Genomic DNA, 20,079 nt, shown 5'->3' with positions numbered 1-20,079 from the left:
ATGAATGAAGACTGTCATGAATTGGTGTGTGGATTGTCTAAAAGAGTATTAGACATAAGCAAATGTTTGCTGCAACGTTCATGAGTGCTTATGAATATGAATTTGAGCATTGGATTAAACCCACGCTCACTTGGATCACTCCATGAATTGTATCACGAGTGATTGGTGAGACGATAACATCTGATATTCTTGAAACTGAGATGTGTGAGTTGTATCTTGCAAATCGGTTGCACATTGATAATATGTAAACGCACTAGTAACTTGGTGTTATAAAACATATTGTTGTGTGTGATTCGGTGAGTGAGTGCAAGAAAGCATTGTATCAAATTTTATCCATTCCTTTCATCCAAAGTAGGATAAAAGCGATATCTTTGGGCCCCTCGATGATTTAGTGATGACAAACGTAAATGCTCGGCCGGGCTAGGGCTAATTTGATTTGTTAAATTAGTCAGTCGTCATAAATCGGGAATCGAGATATAGTACAAAGAGAATGATTTGAAATCATATCTCATATGATATCTAGAATGGAGGAATATATGATCCCTTATCTAAGGACACGCGTATCTGATATGATCAGAGTTGACAGCGGCTTTGGAAAGCTACGATTGCAGATCATGATCTAAAGTCATACGTAGAATAGTTGTTAGACTTATCCAAGTGGGAGACTGTTGGATTAGTGTCTAAGTCCATAACTATTTTGGTATGTACTTGACCCGATGGTGCATGGTCCTTTTGGGTTGCCTTCACCAAAGCAACTTGATTGGAGAAATAAATAAAGAAAGAGGTTATTATGATTTATTAATATGTTATAAGAATAATATATTAAAGGAGAAATCATATTTGTTTAATTAATATTGGTCAATAATTAATTAAGAATTAATTTTGTGATCAAATGTAATTAATTAAACTAGAGGGGCTGAATTGTAATTATGTGATAGTTACAAAATAGGGCAATGGTTATCCTTGTTAAAGGATGGACGAATTCAAGGATAAGGATATCCTTAAAATCGTCGAAGGTCTAAGAGATAGGGGTTTTCATAGGCTTATCTTATGGTTGCTTGATGGGCAAGTAACTAGATAAGGATAAGGACTGAAACCCTAATCCCAACCCTATATAAAGACCCCTAAGGCCTTAGGATTTCAGGCACTTGATCCCTAGAGCATCTAAGGACGAATTTCTACCTCTCTCCTCTCTCTTTATATCTTCTCCACTTGCTTATGGTGTTTGTAAGCCATTAAAGGAGTGGCACTTGTGACTCTAAGCCTCCCAAAGTCAATTCAAGGAGGAATTGGGATTGTTATTACTACATCACAATCAAGGTAATATCATAAACCTAATTATATGTTAATATCGATTTCCATATGCTAGAATTAGGGTTTATAGTCTTGGATTCAAAGCATGTACAATAGAGAAACCTAGATCCAAGCATTAGGGTTTGTGTGAGCACATAGGATGTCTTATGACCAAAACCCATCACAATATTCTACAACTCAGGAGAGGGATGCCGTAACCTTTAAGAGAAAAAGACCATTTTGCTCCTCCCATGGTCCAAAACCCTAAATCTTGACCAAAAGTCCAAAACTCTATAAAAGTCAACTGCCCAGCGCGTACGCTGTAACGCTCGTAGATTCGGGCTAGTCAATTTAGAGACGATAAGCATCAAAAAATGACTTTTTGATAGAAGATTATTTAGGATGAATAATATTAACTAAGTTGTAGTACATGTCACAAGGTTTCCGTGCATATAAAGAACGCCAAAATCCGAGTTATAACAAAGAAGTTATGACCTGTCGAAGTTTCGCGACAGAACCGACACGACACAGCGCGACGTAAATAGTGAATTTACATTAGATCGATATTTGGCCTTAGATATCTAAATGAAAGTCGTAGAATACGTTAAACCAAGAGCGTGCATAAAAATAACGCCTAAATCTGACTTCGTATGAGGAAGTTATGATTTTTCGAAGTTTCGGCTTAGCAGTAGACAGCCCGAATACTCGATTTGGGATCGAGCGGTTTTTTGCCGACAAAACCTAAACGAGAATCGAAGATCTCGTTAATAGTAGCGTAAAGACAAAAAGACAAACGAAAACGGAATTCAGATGAAGGAGTTATGAATTTTGAACGGAGTATTCCTGTCCCGGCCTACTAAAAATAATATATTAATAATATATTAAAATTAAATTAAAAATTAGCCAATGAAGTCTAAATGAAAGTTGTAGATCTTGTTTTTACCTATGCGTGGATATAAATAACATCGAAAACGGAGTTCATATGTGAAAGTTATGAATTTCTAAGTTCGGGGCGCGAACCCCAAAACTGTCAGAGCTCACGAGGTGAGCATTAAGTGGCTCACGAGGTGAGCAGATGATGGACATCTTCCAGGGAAAGTGGCCATGACGAACGCAATGACGTATCGAGCTCACGAGGTGAATATTAGAAACTCACGAGGTGAGTTTAGCATTTTTTTCCCTATAAATAGAATTCAAGCGGCAGCCGAGTTAGGTTGCTCCTTCTCATCTCTCCCACTCCCGATACTCTCTCTAAGCCCTATTTTAACCCCCCGAATCTCCGGTATCATTCCCGAGCCCCGAAGCAAGTCCCGAAGCCCCGAACATCCCGAGGAGTAAAGTTTCTGAGCCGAAGCTCTGCTCGCGAGAAACCAATTTTTGTGAAGATCTTCCAGATCTACCGAAGAATACTACTTCTACAAGTCATAACGGTGTACGATCATCTTCTGATCAAGTGAGTGTGTGGTTACTTTCTTCTAACACATAAATACGAAGTATTTGTTATAAAATACGTGCTATGTGTTTATATATTGTTGTTTATTTGAGATGAGTGTGGAATGGATGTTTTATATAGTTTTTAAATGAGTTAAACTGTATATGTATGTTATATCTACAAATATGTTGGGTAGAACATGGGTAGATGAGATAGTTGGTGTGTGATAAAAGGATGAGTTGGATTAGACCAAGAGGTTAGTTTTAGATCCGGGAGTAAGGATCAGGTAAAGAGATAAACTTGCTATTAGTCTGTGAGTATGGATTAAGACTAAGTTAATTGTCCCTAGTCCGGGAGTATGGATTGGGCACTGTTATAGATCCGGGATTATGGATCAGATATGGATTAAGACTAAGTTAATTGTCCCTAGTCCGGGAGTATGGGTTGGGCACAGTTATAGATCCGCGAGTATGGATCAGATATGGACTAAGACTAAGTTAATTGTCCCTAGTCCGGGAGTATGGATTGGGCACAGTTATAGATCCGGGAGTATGGATCAGATTAGGATTAAGGTATAGTTAATTGTCCCTATTCCGGGAGTATGAATTAGGTATAATTATTGATCCGGGAGTATGTGTCACACCCCAAAACCAAGAACGGCGGAAACGTTCTGGGGCGGAGGATGTCATGTAAAGTATCACAACACAGTAAATGTAAATAAGCAAACAACATCATCCATTGCATTAAATATATAATTTTAATACAAGCGTGTTCTGTACAGTTTTAGACACCAAAAATATAAGGTAAATCAAAATAATAATATGATGAGTCTTGAATGCGCTCCATCTTCTCAAAAGCTGGCATCGGTACCTGTCTACTGATGACCTGAGAATACAAGTTATTTTGAAAGAGTTTATCAGCATTAAGCTGGTGAGTTCATAAGTATTTTAGTGTCGGTGTTTGTTATCAAAAACGTTTGAAAGTGTCTCAAGTATAAGTTTGTAAAATGTATGTAAGAGTTTGAATCTCTCAGAAAAACCTATATTTTCTATTAAAGTAGCCTTCTACCAAGGCTTAACTGTTTTGTATGTTCGTTTGTTGTAAAAGTGTGTAATTTCCCAAGTGCAACTATCTTTTAACAAAATATAGTTTGTACATTAAAGTTCAAGTGAGGTTATCACTAAAAATATGTAATGGGTAAATCATTGTAGTACTGTAGCTTAGTTTTATAGTAACTACTGTTGTACTAACTACCTTAAACCGGATTTATATTCAGGTAAAATGTGATAATTGCACCATGCTATCGACTGGTAACAACGACATACGAATGGTCGTAATAACAGAATGACGTTTGGCACCCGCAGACCTGCAGGTCCGGCTGTAGCTAGCAGCAAGGTGTAGGATAGTCAATCCAGTATAGATCTATACGCAAACTCACGCTCTCCCTCCAAGAGAATTCTGGCTACAACTCGGGCCATGACATTTAAGGCATGCTCCGATACAGTGGATCACAATTTTTAACGTATTAATGTAAGGGTAATGTTTCTCGTTCTAGTATAGTTGTATATGTTCTCTTCCTAGTATAGTTGTATATGTTCTCATAGTATAGTTGTATATGGACTCATGAATGAACTGACTCATTGATCTAGCAGTTGTAATGGTATGATCCTGGGTTACCCCGATGGTAACTTACTAATGGCGTGTCTAGTACATATGAATATGGAAGTACTTTTATGTCTATATATGTATATTTGAGATATAATTAATATTGAAACGACCTTCGGATGGTCACCCGAAATCCCACCAGACCACATCCAAATCGAGAAAAAGGAAATAGGGCGGATGGCCTTCCTAAGCCCTTTAAACATTATTTATACATCTATACATATATGGGCATGCAATTTATAATATAAAAGCATAAATAAGTTTTTATAAGACATTTGAAACATAAGTATTATTTTAAGAAAAGATCGACTTGATGTCAATCTATAAAACAATTTGAAGGCATAGGTTTGATAAAACAGTTTCAGTATAAGGAACATTTGTTTGAATCACAGTTGTAAATAAGTCTAAAAAGTAAAAGGTTTTGTAAAACATTTTGAATTAAAACAGTTTGATAGACAGTTTGAACAGTGATAAAATCACTGGTCTCCCTAGTTATTAATCACATGTGATTAATGCAACCACATGTGATTGAAGCAATAACTATAAGTATTTAACTTGTATCCCCCCATAAGTATTTCAAACATTTAAAAATCATTTCAAAGGTTGATTAAAGGGGTATGAACTCACTTGAAAGTTTGAAGATAGCGAGATGGAAAATCGGGCAGAGTTTTGTCTTGGGAAACGGATTTTTCTTGGGATTCTCGGGAATCTCGGGAGTAAAATCGACCCTCGGGACTTGAGCAAAAAGACCAGAGCTTCGGGTTTGAACGGGCACGGAAAACGAGGCAAAACATAAGAGAAAAGAGAAGAAATGGGCAAGTTTTTCGGAAACCCTCGCATCCCTTTTATAGGGGTGCTGAACCGCCTCGGTACGCTGGGCGTACGAGGGTACGCAGCGCGTACTGGGACGTCATCGCTTACGCACTTCGGATGAGAGAGCATAGAGGAGTAGGGGCGACGTGGATGATCCAAGGCCCTTGATTCGAGTACGCGGGGCGTACGAGGGTACGCAGGGCGTACTCCGGTCCTATCTGCTAACTCCCCTTCGGATATTACCAAGAATTTATATTTAAATTTATATTTATTTTAAATAAACTTCTAAAATTCATATCTCCTTCATACGAAATCCGTTTTCGACGTTCTTTATATCCACGCGTAGGTGAGACTACGCTCTACAACTTTCGTTTAGACTCCATTGGCAAATTCCAAAATTATTTTTATTATTTAATTATAAAATGACGTGATTAAGGAATTTCTTTAAAAATTCATAACTTCTTTATCTGACGTCGGTTTTTGCCAGACTTTTCACCGCTGAAATACCATTGTCGAGACCTTCGATTCTCATTTAGGTCATTCCGGCCCAAAGTCGCTCGATCTCCGATTCGAGTTTTTAGTTGTCTGATGCTAAGCCGAACTTGGAAAAATCTTAACTTCAATATACGAAGTCGGATTTGGGCGCTCTTTTTACGTACGATCATGGTTTAATGACATTTAAACATAGAAGGAATTTAAATAGAACTTTTTGGACATTTTATTATCAAAGTTAATTTTATTAACTCAAAAGTGGTTACAATACTTGACTTTTTAGGTCATTACAAAGAGTTGAAATATCGGGTTGTCACAGTATGGATCAGATCAGGAGGTTAGTTTTAGATTCGTGAGTATGGATCAGGTAGTTTTAGATCCGTGAGTATAGATCAGGGGAAAAGGTTAGTTTTAGATCAGTGAGTATGGATCAGGTGAAAAGGTTAGTTTTAGATCCGTGAGTATGGATCGAGTGAAGAGGATAGTTTTAGATCCGTGAGTAGGGATCAGGTAAAGAGGAAAATTTTAGATACGAGAGTTTAGATCGTGTCGTTGTGAGGATCGATGGGGTGGGATAAGAGTTGCCTTTATATGGTGAAATTGTACAAGTTTGAATGTTCTATATTTATAAATATATGATATAACATTGTGGGATGAAAACCCTATATGCTCACCAGGCTCCCAAGCCTGACCCACTCAGTTTCCTTTGTATCACAGGTATCGATACGAAGATATATTTCACGGAGAGATTAAAGGAGATGTAAATTCTTTAGTGTAAATAATGTAAGTTCTGTTTATGTTTATGTGTCTGTATCGGAACATGACATCCCGAGATTTTGTTATATAATTAAAATACATTTCCTTAAAGAAATGCTTTGATAAATCTTTATCATATTTTGGGAACAAATTCTACAACTGTTTTCTTTAAAAGATTACTCTGATTTTAAAAACAAGCATAAACAAATCGGTCTTTTCTGGCCGAAAAATTCGGGATGTCACATACGCTAGGCGCACTCTCTTCCCACGCAGGGCGCATTCAGAAAACAGGCGGGATCGGGGTCTCACCTAGCTACGCTGGGCGTAGCCAGTAGTATGTGGGGCGTACTCCGTCTGACCCCCAAAACATACCAAAATGGTCATAATCATTAAGAAATGTATCCAAACACAGATCTAACCTTCTTTAAACATCTTATTCAATAAAGTCTAAAACTTTAAGCCTTTGCAAGGCTGGAAAGGGCTTGAGCCTTAAAACTCTAACCTAATCCACACTCATCACCACCAAACTCTTGCATGGCTAGAAAAGGGCCATCAGGCAAGCATTTTATGAATCTATAATACCTAACATGCATGAAAGGGTAGATAATATGCCCTGGAGTGTCCCAAACTCATAAAGGTCCAAACTTTTGGACAAGAAGCTCATACAACCCAACTATGGAGATCAAAAAGGAAACACATCAAGGTATAGACTTTATACCTTCAAATATGCACAAGGAGGGGTAGTTTCTGGATCTATAAGCTTGCAAGCAACACCTCCTTCTTCAAGCGTCTTCTTCTTCAACCAATAAGCACCAAAAGTCACTAATAAGCTCCAAACTCTCACAAACAAGGCTTAAACTCTAGATTGGGGTTTTTTAGGGAAGGTGGCTAATAAGGAATTTCTAAGGGAGTCATAAGGTGGTTTAAATAAGGAAGCAAACCCTTAAAATTAAGGTTTTGAGGCTGATCTAGTACGCATGACGTACCTCACGTACGCCTAGCGTACTAGCAAGGCTTCCGCGATTAGATCACATGAGTATGATGCATGTACCGACATGTACGCCCAACGTACGAGATGAAATGTGAAAGTCAATTAAATGGGACCAAATGTGCAACTCAAATAGGTTAAGGGCTAAAATGGAAATACCTGATATTCGAATGATATAGGATCCTAGGAGAGCCTAATATGTGCTTTAGTACGAATGGTGTGTTGTTTAGTAGGTTTTGGGTATCATATTATGAGGAGATGACTTAGAAGATCCATGATGATTCTTGAAGATAGTATGGATAGGTGTGGAAGGTAGTATTGGGCCCGATCCATACTCGAAACGAGGAAAGTCATGAGGATTCTAAGAAGCTACTAGAGAATTTATGTGCGGGTTTCTATATAGTGGGTAAAGTATGATGGATTAATGATGACATTTTGGTTATGAGCTGACAATTTGATATTGTTTAATAGGATGTCGATGTCTGGGCGGGAAGCAGAGTCCTATGAGATTTATACATATGACATAGGGTTACGCAGTTGGATTACCATTGAGGTTTCACAGATACTGCTCGAAGTGTTTCCTGGTATCGTTGGTCGAATCATTGACGAAATGATTGCCAAGTTCGAGGAGTGAACTGCAGCCTTTCGGACTGTGGCAGAGACTGTTGAGGCGACTATAGGGAGAGATCTTGATGTGGGAATGCAACACGGAAAGAGAAAGAGTGCTCATGATTCAACATTTTCAGCGATGGACAAAGAGTTCGAGGTTGATAACCTGGGTACTGCAAGTCAGAGGGACTTTGATATCTGTGGAAAGTCTGGTGAAACCCACGGGTTTGCTTGCCACAAGTTCAAATGCGACACATGTGGAGAGAAAGGGCATGTCGCCTGCGATAGCAAGAAGGGTCATACGTGTTTTCACTGTCACCATCGGGTCATCTCAAACTCGACTGTCCTGTATGGGTAGCGTAGGGAGTACAAGCCCCAACACCCATCGTCCGATAGGAGTTTGATGTGCACAAAATTATACCTATTAACTTTTAAATTTATAAACGTAACCAACGTTACTAATTTATGCACCTATAGGCAGCATACCTAGTCCAATTAGAGACTAGTTTAGGTAAGTCGTGTGTCGAACATAGGGAAGTAGGTAAGCCGTGTGTCGAACACAAGGAACGAATTAATAAAATAATTACTAAAAGTTAAATTAACAAAAAAAATTAATGGGGGTTTTACTAATTTTTCAAGATTAGAAGAACTTAAATCTAACAAATACCAAATATCATTATTTGTAACCTACCAAAAATCACAAAAAATTTAAGCTTTTCAAAACAACCCATTTACTAAAAGAAGTGTTTACAAAACCATTATTTCCAAAACATTGTTTAAAATCAGAGTCTTCCAAGATCCAATCAGTCATAAAACCAAGCATGTGTACGGTCATGTCTTCGCCTTGCCACATTCCTCTAAAGTACCTGAAACAGTAAACTGAAACTGTAAACACGAAGCTTAGTGAGTTCCCCCAAAGTACCACCACCCAACAGATAACATATACAATCAAGCATGTCGGGTCCAATCAACCATCGGGTTAGAATACCCCAGAACCAATCAACCTCCGTGTCTAGTCATCCTCAAGATGGAATACCCCATGTTGGAATGCCAATATACAATGGGTTCAGTCAACCATTGGGTTAGAATACCCCAGACCCAGTCAACCATCGGGTTGGAATGCCAATATACAGCGGTTCCAATCAACCATCGGGTTGGAATACCCTCAGGCCCAATCAACCATTAGAATGGAATGCCCCCAGTCTGTTGGCTCACGCACATATCAGTAAAGCCTCAACCACCAACCAAAATATGTGCACATATAACAGATAAACATATAACCGGCCAATAAACTATCAGACATATCTATAGATCACTACCGCATACTCACATCCTATATATCAAGACTCATATCTAACAAATCACTACAATATAATGACATTCTATTACAAAGCCGGATATCAAATCCAATGGGTCAGTCTTGGTGCCTTCGACCCATAAGTATAGTGTGGAAACTCACCTCTCGATCTGATCAATAGATGATGAGGTATCGACTCCAAATCTCAGCTCTAACCGACACATATCCATCTAAAAGATCAATTCTCAAACACCATCCAAAATACACCTTGGTCAAACTTAGTCAAAGTCAAAGTCAAATTGGTCAAAGTCAACTGAGTCAACTCAGCCGAATCAACATAGAATGTGTACGCGTGGCATACTTTGAGCATTGACCACAATTGTGGAGGTTGACCACGTATGGGCTGCATACTCATATTACGCACGTCATACGCCTAGTCTTCCCAAAAACACATTAAGAGCTTAATGCCTTAAGCTCTTACATCCAACTTCCAGATCCAAGGCTTAACTCAACATCTTAATACATTAGGACCTTCTAAAGAATGCATGGAGCAAAACCAACCATTAAGACCCTATTTTTATGACTCAAAACCCTTCCTAAGGTCTGAAAGGACGACTTAATGGGTCAAGAACATTCTATGCTCAAGAATCACCATTTTGGTACCAAAAAGTTACTTAAAAGAGTGAAATGTCTAGATCTACAAGATGGAGCGGTAAAGTTGCAAGTTTTATACCTCCTAGAGGTTGCAACCAAGGAGAAAACTTCAGATCCAAAGTGCTTCCCAAACTCTAAGCTCTCCACTCCACTCTCCTCTTCTTCAAGAACACGTTTAATCACTCCAAAGGCTCCAAAATGATCTCTTTATCTTAAGGTTTGCTTGGGGATCGATTTCTCAGAAAGAGGCTGAATAAGAATGAGATGTGAGGCTATAATGATGCTTAAATATGAGCCAAACCCTAAAAATCAAGGTTTGCATTAACCTCATGTATGCCCTACGTATGAGGTGTATGTATAACACTCTAAATTTTCAAACAAAATTTTCATTTTTAAAACCACATAAAACCCATTCTCACATTTCTCAAAAACCCAAATGTATAAGTTGTTCAAACCACAAAATGTTTGATAATATCCCAGAATCCTCAAAAACATAATCTCTAGCTGGTGTGTACAATCATGCCGACGCTTCTCGCGATCCTGAGATGTACCTGAAACACATTTTACACAAACATTGTAAGCACAAAGCTTAGTGAGTTCCCCAAAATACCACATACACATATAATAAGCCTCTCATGGATATAGCTCGGCATGGACCCTCCGGTCATGTGTCTCGGTGAGGACCCTCCGGTCTCACGACCCGGTGTGGATCCTCCAGTCATGTGTCTTAGTGAAGACCCTCCGGTCTCACAACTCGGGTTGGACCCTCCAGTCCTGTATCTCAGTGAAGACCCTCCGGTCTCACAACTCAATTTGGACCCTATGGTTCTAACTCAGTAAGGCACATAATAATATATAGCATAAATCACAAAGACAAAATGCATAATATCACATAACCCAGTGTAATCACATAAGACCCTCTGGTCCATAACTCAAATATGACCCTTCGGTCAGACAGTATGACCACTCAGGTAAGTATAGTGAGAAAACTCACGTCGCCTAGTAAAGCAATATATCCCACACTCGAACTACTAGTTTAGACTCCGCCCCTCCATAGCCTCCAAAATCCACAACTTGACCAAAACCCTAAAGTTAACAGTCAAATTTAACCCTACTCGTCGAGTGCTACTCATGAACTCGTCAAGTTCCTCAGTGTTCGGTAAATCACGAAAACTCGAGTCAATTCGCCGAGTTGCTAACCAACTCGTCGAGTCCATGTAGAGTCCAAAAGATCGGGGAAAACCCTAACCACTTGTCGAATTGTCCCACCAACTCGTCGAGTTCACTCGGAATCCAAAAACGGGAAAACCGGACTCAACTTGTCGAGTTGTCTCATCAAATTTCCAAGTTGTAATGCCTCCAATCTATCGGGGAAAAACCATAACCAACTCGTCGAGTTGGCTCATCAACTCGTTGAGTCCCTTTAGTTCATTGTCTCATTCAGACGTTTTTAACAGAACTAAGGCCCCATACTCTAGATCTAGCCTACTAAGGTTGAAGTGTCACGTAAAGTTGCAAGCTTTACGTCCATGCATGGCATCCAGGGCTCAAAATGCCAAAACAAGATCTATAGAGGGTTTAATGCATGAAAGCTAGCCAATAGATTGATAAATCATGCATCTTTAGGCTCAAGGGACCTCATACTATCCAGAAAGAAGGAAATTTTCACCCGAGAGGAACCAAATCTTCCAAAAGGAAGTTGAAAAACTTCTTAAGATAGGAATGATTAAAGAGGTAAAGTGTCCAAGGTGGTTAGCCAACGTTGTGGTAGTACAAAAAAAAAGAATGGCAAATGGAACTTTTGTTACGTACATTTCTTTTGAGAATGAAACTTTTGTTAGAATTACTTGGAAAAAAATTGAATATTCCCTAACAATTTGATTGAAGTTATAAGGCAGTTCTAATTCCCTAAAAAACATGTTCCTCATAGTACTGTCGCTAATATGTGAAGATATGGGCCACAAGAAGGCCAATTGCCCCCAGTTGACAGTTTCAGCGCCGGTGAAGGCGCCAGCTCCAACGACCCTGCAGATCACGGATGGCCGGCAGGGCAAGGCAGAGGCTCCAGTGGTGAGGAGCCGAGCATTCCAGCTGACTACCGAGGAGGCACGCGCCGCACCCGATGTGGTGACGGGTATGATTCTTTCCCTCTATCTTATTTTTATGATGTTATGTTATTGATATGTGCTCTGTATGTATATGTATGCATTAGGATCGTTCCATGTGAACGGCCTTCCAGTTCAGGTGTTGTTCGACTCGGGTGCGTCCCGATCATTTGTTTCCCTTGCGCTTAGCAAGAAGTCTCATGAGTCATTGGGCGATTTAGATTTCCCTTTGGAGGTGGAGATTGCTGATGATCGATCGGTGCGAGCATCGATGGTATTTCGAGATTGCGTGCTGCGTTTGTTTGAGGAGCACTACTTGGTAGATTTGGTTCCCATTCCGCTGCGTGGGAACAAGGTGATTATAGGCATGGATTGGCTGAGCCCTAATGGGGCAGTGATAGATTGCGCGCAACAACTGGTGTGAGTCAGGACCCCAAGTGGGGGAGAGTTAGTGATTCATGGCGAGAGGCCACCTTGCGGACCCACTGTATGTTCAGCAGCGAGGGCTAGGCGCTATCTTCAGTAGGGATGCGCAGGATATGTCGCGTATGTGATGGATACCCGGGAGGCGGGTAAGGCGACAGTGAGCAAGGTTCCGGTGGTTTGAGATTTTGCAGATGTTTTCCCAGAGGAGCTTCCTGGGATACCTCCGGAACGACAGGTTGAGTTTAGGGTTGACCTTGTTCCTGGTGCAGCTCCGATAGCCAAGACACCGTATCGGTTGGCTCCTCCTGAGATGCAGGAGTTGTCTACACAGCTGCAGGAGCTGTTAGAAAAGGGATTCATTCGGCCGAGTAGTTCACCCTGGGGAGCCCCGATTTTGTTCGTGAAGAAGAAGGACGGGTTGCATCGGATGTGTATAGATTACCGGGAGCTGAACAAGGTAACGGTGAAGAACCGTTACCCGCTCCCGAGGATTGATGACCTCTTTGACCAGCTTCAGGGAGCATCTTGGTTCTCCAAGATTGATTTGCATTCGGGTTATCATCAGATGAGGGTCAGGGAGGAGGATACACAGAAGACCGCGTTTCGGACACGCTATGGCCACTATGAGTTTGTGGTGATGCCGTTTGGGCTCACCAATTCTCCTGCCACGTTCATGGACCTCATGAACCGCGTATGCAGACCGATGCTGGATCGGTCTGTGATAGTCTTTATCAATGACATCTTGGTTTATTCCAAGACTCGGGAGGAACATGAGGAGCATCTGAGAGAGGTGTTGGAGACCATGAGGAAGGAGAGCTTGTATGCCAAGTTCTCCAAGTGTGAGTTTTGGTTGCGCGAGGTGCAATTTCCCGGACACCTTGTCAACCAGAACGGGATTCTGGTCGATCCGGCCAAGGTCGAGGCCGTGATGAGATGGGAGGTTCCGAAGTCTCCATTTGAGATTCGGAGTTTCCTGGGATTAGCAGGCTACTATCGAAGATTTATTTAGGATTTCTCCAAGATAGCCGTACCCCTGACGTGGCTGACGAAGAAAGCCGTGGTCTTTCGGTGGGGACCCGAGCAGCAGGCTGCGTTTGAGCCGCTGAGACAGAGACTGTGCGAGGCGCCGATCTTAGCCCTGCCAGAGGGCGTAGAGGATTTTGTGGTATACTGCGACGCGTCCATTTCTGGGTTGGGCGCGGTACTGATGTAGAGGGGGCATGTCATTGCCTATGCTTCGAGGCAGCTCAAGCCTCACGAGGCGAACTACCCGACGCATGATTTGGAGTTGGGGGCGGTGGTTTTTGCCCTCAAGATTTGGCGGCATTACCTCTACGGGGTTCGATGTACCATCTACATGGACCACAAGAGTTTGAGGTACCTCATGGATCAGCCGAATCTGAACATGAGGCAGCGTCGGTGGTTAGACGTGGTGAAGGATTATGATTGCGAGATCCTCTACCACCCGGGGAAGGCCAACGTGGTGGCCGATGCGCTTAGCCGCAAGGCGGCACCGATCAGGGATATGTGCATGAGGATGACCGTAGTGACTCCCTCGTTGGAGCAGATTCGGGAGGCCCAACAGGAGGCTATCAAGGAGGAACATCGGAAGAGTGAGCGTGTGGTGGGTCATGTTTCCTCCTTTGAGTATGATAGCCGAGGACTATTGACACTACACCGTAGGGTGTGGGTACCGTATCACGGAGGCGTGCGCCAGATTTTAATGGAGGAGGCGCACAAGTCCCGATTCTCTATTCATCCCGGGGCGACGAAGATGTATAGGGATCTTCATCTAGATTATTGGTGGCCCTGCATGAAGCGGGATGTGGCATGGTACGTTGAGCGCTGCTTGACCTGCAGGAAGGTCAAGGCCGAACATCAGAGACCGCATGGCAAGATGCAGCCGTTGGATATTCCACTGTGGAAATGGGAAGATATCACGATGGACTTTATCACGAAACTTCCCAGGACCGTGCGTGGAGTGGATTCGATTTGGGTCATCGTGGATCGATTGACCAAGAGTGCTCACTTTATCCCGATTCAGGAGAGCATATCGGCCGAGAAATTGGCCGACATCTATATCAGGAAGATCGTGGCGCGGCACAGGGTGCCAGTTTCAGTTATCTCGGATAGGGATGTGCGTTTTACTTCCAGGTTTTGGAAGAAATTTCATGACGAGTTGGGAACTTGTTTGCATTTTAGCACCGCCTTTCACCCGCAGACGGATGGTCAAAGCGAGCGGACCATCCAAACTTTGGAGGATATGTTGCGGGCATGCGTGTTGGATTTCGGTGGTAGCTGGGATACCTATTTTCCCCTGGCCGAGTTCTCCTACAACAACAACTACCACGCGAGTATTGACCGTTCCCCATTTGAGATGTTGTACGGTCGGAGGTGCAGGACCCTGATATGCTGGGGTGAGGTTGGCCAGAGAGTCATGGAGAGCACCGAAGTGGTGCTCAAGACGACCGAGAGGATCCAGCAGGTCCGGAGCAGGCTTCAGACTGCTCAGAGTCGGCAGAAAAGTTATGCTGACAAGCGTCGATCCGACTTGGAATTCCAAGTCGGGGATATGGTCCTCCTGAAGGTGTCGCCTTGGAAGGGCGTCATTCGATTCAGGAAGCGAGGCAAGTTAGGTCCGAGGTTCATCGGACCATTCCGAGTCATGGCCCGGGTGGGCAAGGTGGCGTATAGACTGGATCTGCCAGTCGAGCTCCGCCAAATCCACAGCACTTTCCATGTTTCCCAGTTGCAGAAGTGCTTAGTGGACGATTCAGCAGTAGTGCCTTTGGAGGATATTCAGGTTGATGACAGCCTGAATTACATTGAGCGCCCAGTCGCAATCCTCGACAGGAAGTCAAAGGATTTGAGGAACAAGAGGGTGGAGCTAGTGAAGGTGCAATGGCAGCACTGCAAGGGTTCGGAATGGACTTGGGAGCCGGTGGACGAGATGATGGAGCATTATCCCGAGCTGTTTCAGGATCGAGCAGCAGACTTCGAGGACGAAGTCTAAAATAAGTGGGGGAGATTTGTAGCACCTGGTTCCTGGTATGTAAATCTTATTGAGTATTTTCCTTCTTTTTAGCCTTGGACTCGGCGAGTCATAGGTCCGACTCGCCGAGTAAGGACGGGACCCGGGACATGTTTAAGTTGGCGACTCGGCGAGTCTATATTCTGGACTCGGCGAGTCACCGCTGTTGGATAAAACCCTAAGTTTCAGGGGTTTGCACCCTATTTAAACAACATATCTGCCCCAAGCCAGCCCCCATTCACCCCCCCAGAGCTTCCAACCCTCGTTCTAAGTTGTTCATTTAGAGTTTGAAGCAATTGTTGTGTGATTTTGAAGGTTTTGAGGCAAAAGGGAAGTAGATCAAGAGGAATGGAAGGAATCCAAGCATCTTTGTGCTCTCTCAGCAGTTCCTTTGAGGTATAACCCGTTTTCACCATGTTTCTATGCTTATTATTTCATTTAAGTCATTCTTGAGCCAATCCCCAAGCTTGTATGTGCAATATAAGTCATAATAAGTTGATTGGCCTCTAGATCTAGGCAAGATTGAGCTCCAGGAGCTCAGATCTATTACCTTTATGGACCCATGTTGCTTGTTCACTCTAGATCTACCATTTTGAGGCATTTTGAGCCCTAAATCCCTCATTGGTGAGTATCTACACGTAAAGTTGGAAACTTTACGTGTCATTCATGCTCTAGGAACCCAGATCTGTAAATGGCATGGTCTGGATTCAAGCAGAATCGACCATATAGTAATTGCATGGTAACGACTCGGCGAGTCGTTCATCTGACTCGGCGAGTCGGTTCGCGAGTCTCCGAGTTTGTCCCCTTTTCGTAGTGTCGAGTGAGAAGTGAGTCACGGGGTGTGACTCAGTGAATCGGAATTTGAACTCATCTATGGAGGAACTCGGCGAGTCAATGCCCTGACTCGGCGAGTTCAAGGCAATCTCCTTAGATCAAGAACAGACTCGACGAGTTGTTCATACAACTCGGCGAGTCGAAGCAGCAAGTGTTCTTCGGATGAAGACGAACTCGACGAGTTGTTCATACAACTCGGCGAGTAGGATGAAGGACTTGAATATCAGTTTAGAAGGAGAACTCGTCAAGTCGTCGCCTAACTCGACGAGTAGAAACGGGATTCAGGACAATCGTTTGGGTAGGGACTCGGCGAGTTGGAAAGCCAACTCGGCGAGTCGGGTCAACTGAAAGTTGACTCTGACTTTGACTTAGGGCATGATCAGGGGTAAAATGGTCATTTTACCGAAAGGACAGTTAGCAGTGTTTGATTGAGTATGTTGTGGGAATTGCAGCCGGAGGATTTCCGGAGCAGCAGCAGCAACAGTAGACAGTCAGTTCCCGATCAGATCAGCAGCTACTTCGAGGTGAGTTACCTTCCAGTAGCGGTGGGTCTACGGCCACAATGCCGGCCCACCAGTAGGAGTCGTATGTTAGATGATTGTCTTTGTGATGTCATCTAGGTTTGCTACTACCTGATATGTTATATGCTAGCATGATATGTTATATGAGATGGAAGTAGAGATCGGTTGATAGGACCGAAAGGTAGTTCAGACACCCCAGAAATGTCTGACGGTACGTGATGATATGTTTGCATGCTGGCTTGTTATGTTATATGCGATAAAGGTAGTAAGAGGGGACTAGTCCCCGAGGATCGGGTTGTTAGGACCGATGGGTAGTCAGCACCCCAGAATGGCTTGACACGGGTAGTTAGCACCCCAGAATGGCTTGACACGGGTAGGACGGCACCCCAGAATGGCCGTACCGGATAGTCAGGCACCCCAGAATGGTCTGGCAGTATGTATGTTATGTGTTTGTATGGTATGTGGTACAATAATAATGAAACCAATTTGATTTCAAAAAGTAACTATACACAATATGATCAATTTGATACGTACATTTCTTTTGAGAATGAAACTTTTGTTAGAATTACTTGGAAAAAAATTGAATATTCCCTAACAATTTGATTGAAGTTATAAGGCAGTTCTAATTCCCTAAAAAACATGTTCCTCATAGTACTGTCGCTAATATGTGAAGATAAGGACCCTAAGAGAAAATGTAATGTGCAAACAAAATTGAATATGCCTAAAAATTTGATTGAAGTTGTAAGGTACTTCTAATTCTATAAATAAATAAATAAATAAATAAATAAATAAATAAATAAATAATAATAATAATTATAATAATAACAATAATAATAATAATAATAATAATAATATGCCTAAAAATTTGATTGAAGTTGTAAGGTACTTCTAATTCTATAAATAAATAAATAAATAAATAAATAAATAAATAATAATAATAATAATAATAATAATAATAACAATAACAAAAACAATAATAATAATAATAACAATAACAATAACAATAATAATAATAATAATAATAATAATAATAATAATAATAATAATAACTTGTCACTAATTCTATAACAAATATTTGAAGATAAATAATGATCCTAAGAGAAAGAATTCATAATGAAATGTAATCTGCAAAAGAATTCTAAGGATGTGTAAAATAATCAGTTATGGAAAATATAAGAAACAACGATAATACAGTTATGGAAGGCTTTGTGTGGTGCGTGTGGAATCCAGGAGTTATGTGAGAATCGACCACGCGGATAGTTAGGGTATGTATTATAAAACTGTCATGGAAAATTTTGTTTCGCAGTCTTATTAACTTTTAATATTACTTTTATATTCTTCTAAATTTTATATTACATATATGGATTTGATTCGCATCATCTTAGGGAATTTAACAAACCCCAATATTTATAATTGGTAAACGCACTAACATTGTTGTAGCTCATTTTCATGGGTGATTCTCATCTATGTTTTATTTGTATTATTTGCAGGAGGTGAAAACAATAATAATATCTGGCCCAAAACATTCCTTGCTAATAGTAGTTAATTTTTTCTGATAGTTTACATAATATACCATAACAAATATAGGAAAATCTATTCCCTTTGGGCTGTTAAATGATAATAATGTTTATGTCATAAATAATCCATAACTTGGATGTTGGTATGTGTTGAATTGGACATACTTGATAACAGAGCTAGAACTTGTCCAACTATTCTAAATTGATGTTCAATTAAACAAAATTAAGTAAAAGTTCCATCAATTCATCTCTTAGGCATTTCATCAAACACATATTAATATTGCACATTAAGAGGAAAAGATTGGCGGAGTGGAAAGCCAAGTGTCTTTCTTTTGGGGGTCGGTTGACCCTAGTTAAAGAAGTTTTGGGGTCGGTTGCAAGTTATTTGATGTCAATTTATCTGGTGCCTCTTACATTAATAAAGGATCTGGAGAGATTGAGATCAGTGTTTTTTTCGGGTGCATATTTTGATGATCGTCATATACATTGGGTTAGGTGGGATAAAATCTTGGCCCCTAAAGAGATTGGAGGTATGGGGATTGGTAGACTCTTTGCCTTTAACAGGGCTTAATTATTACGTTGGAAGTGAAGGTTTTTTCACAAACCTAATTTATTATGGGTGAGGGTGGTCAAAAGCATCTATGGTTTGGGGGATAATAATGGTCCTTTGATTCCGAGGAGACAGGTGTTCGGTCCTTGGAATGGTATTATGAGGATTGTTCAGAATCTTAAGGATAGGGGACTTGACTTCAATAACTTAGCTCCTATTAGAATTGGTGATGGGGTGTCTACTTCTTTTTGGCATGATAAGTGTCAAGGCAATAATCCTCTTTCGATTTCTTTTCATCATGTGTTTGCTCTGGATATGAACCGCTCAGCTAATGCCAGGGATCGTTACTTAATTGGGTGGAGTACGGATAATATTAGACATATACCTAGAGGTGAGATTGAAGAAACTTAATGTCTTTCTTTCTTGGAAGTGGTGCAGGGGGTTCAACTCCAACAAGTCTCAGATAGATTGGGTTGGTCTCTTGATAGTTCTAATCATTTTTATGTGTCTTTTGTTCGATATGCGTTGGATAGTGGAAGGCACGTGGGTACTCGGTAGAATAACTGGGTTCCTATTAAGTTGAATATTCTTGTTTGAAGAATAGCTTGCTATTATTCCTACGAGGGAGAGATTATATATTAGAGGTGTTATGGTCTCATCTATCATGTGCCCTGTTTCCTTGGCTGCTGTCGAGACTATAGACCACATTTTTGTTGGTTGCCGACGTTGGATTAGTGTCTATGTCCATAACTATTTTGGTATGTACTTGACCCGATGGTGCATGGTCCTTTTCGGTTGCCTTCACCAAAGCAACTTGATAGGATGAATTATGGAGAGAGAGGATTAATCATGATTTATTAATATATTATGAGAATAATATATTAAAGGAGAAATCATATTGTTTAATTAATATTAGTCAATAATTAATTAAGAATTAATTTTGTGGCTAAATGAGATTAATTAAACTTAGGGGACTAGAACTATCAATTGTGTGATAGTTAAATATTTCGCTAACGGACTCCATATTAAAGGAGTGGACGAATTCTATGTGGAAACCCATTAGAAATCGTCCAAGGCCTCTAAGGATGAAGTCCAT

This window comes from Lactuca serriola, chromosome 3 (assembly GCF_051521515.1).
Source record: "Lactuca serriola cultivar US96UC23 chromosome 3, Lser_US96UC23_V15, whole genome shotgun sequence".
Classification (NCBI taxonomy): domain Eukaryota; kingdom Viridiplantae; phylum Streptophyta; class Magnoliopsida; order Asterales; family Asteraceae; genus Lactuca; species Lactuca serriola.
This window is presented reverse-complemented; position numbering follows the sequence as displayed.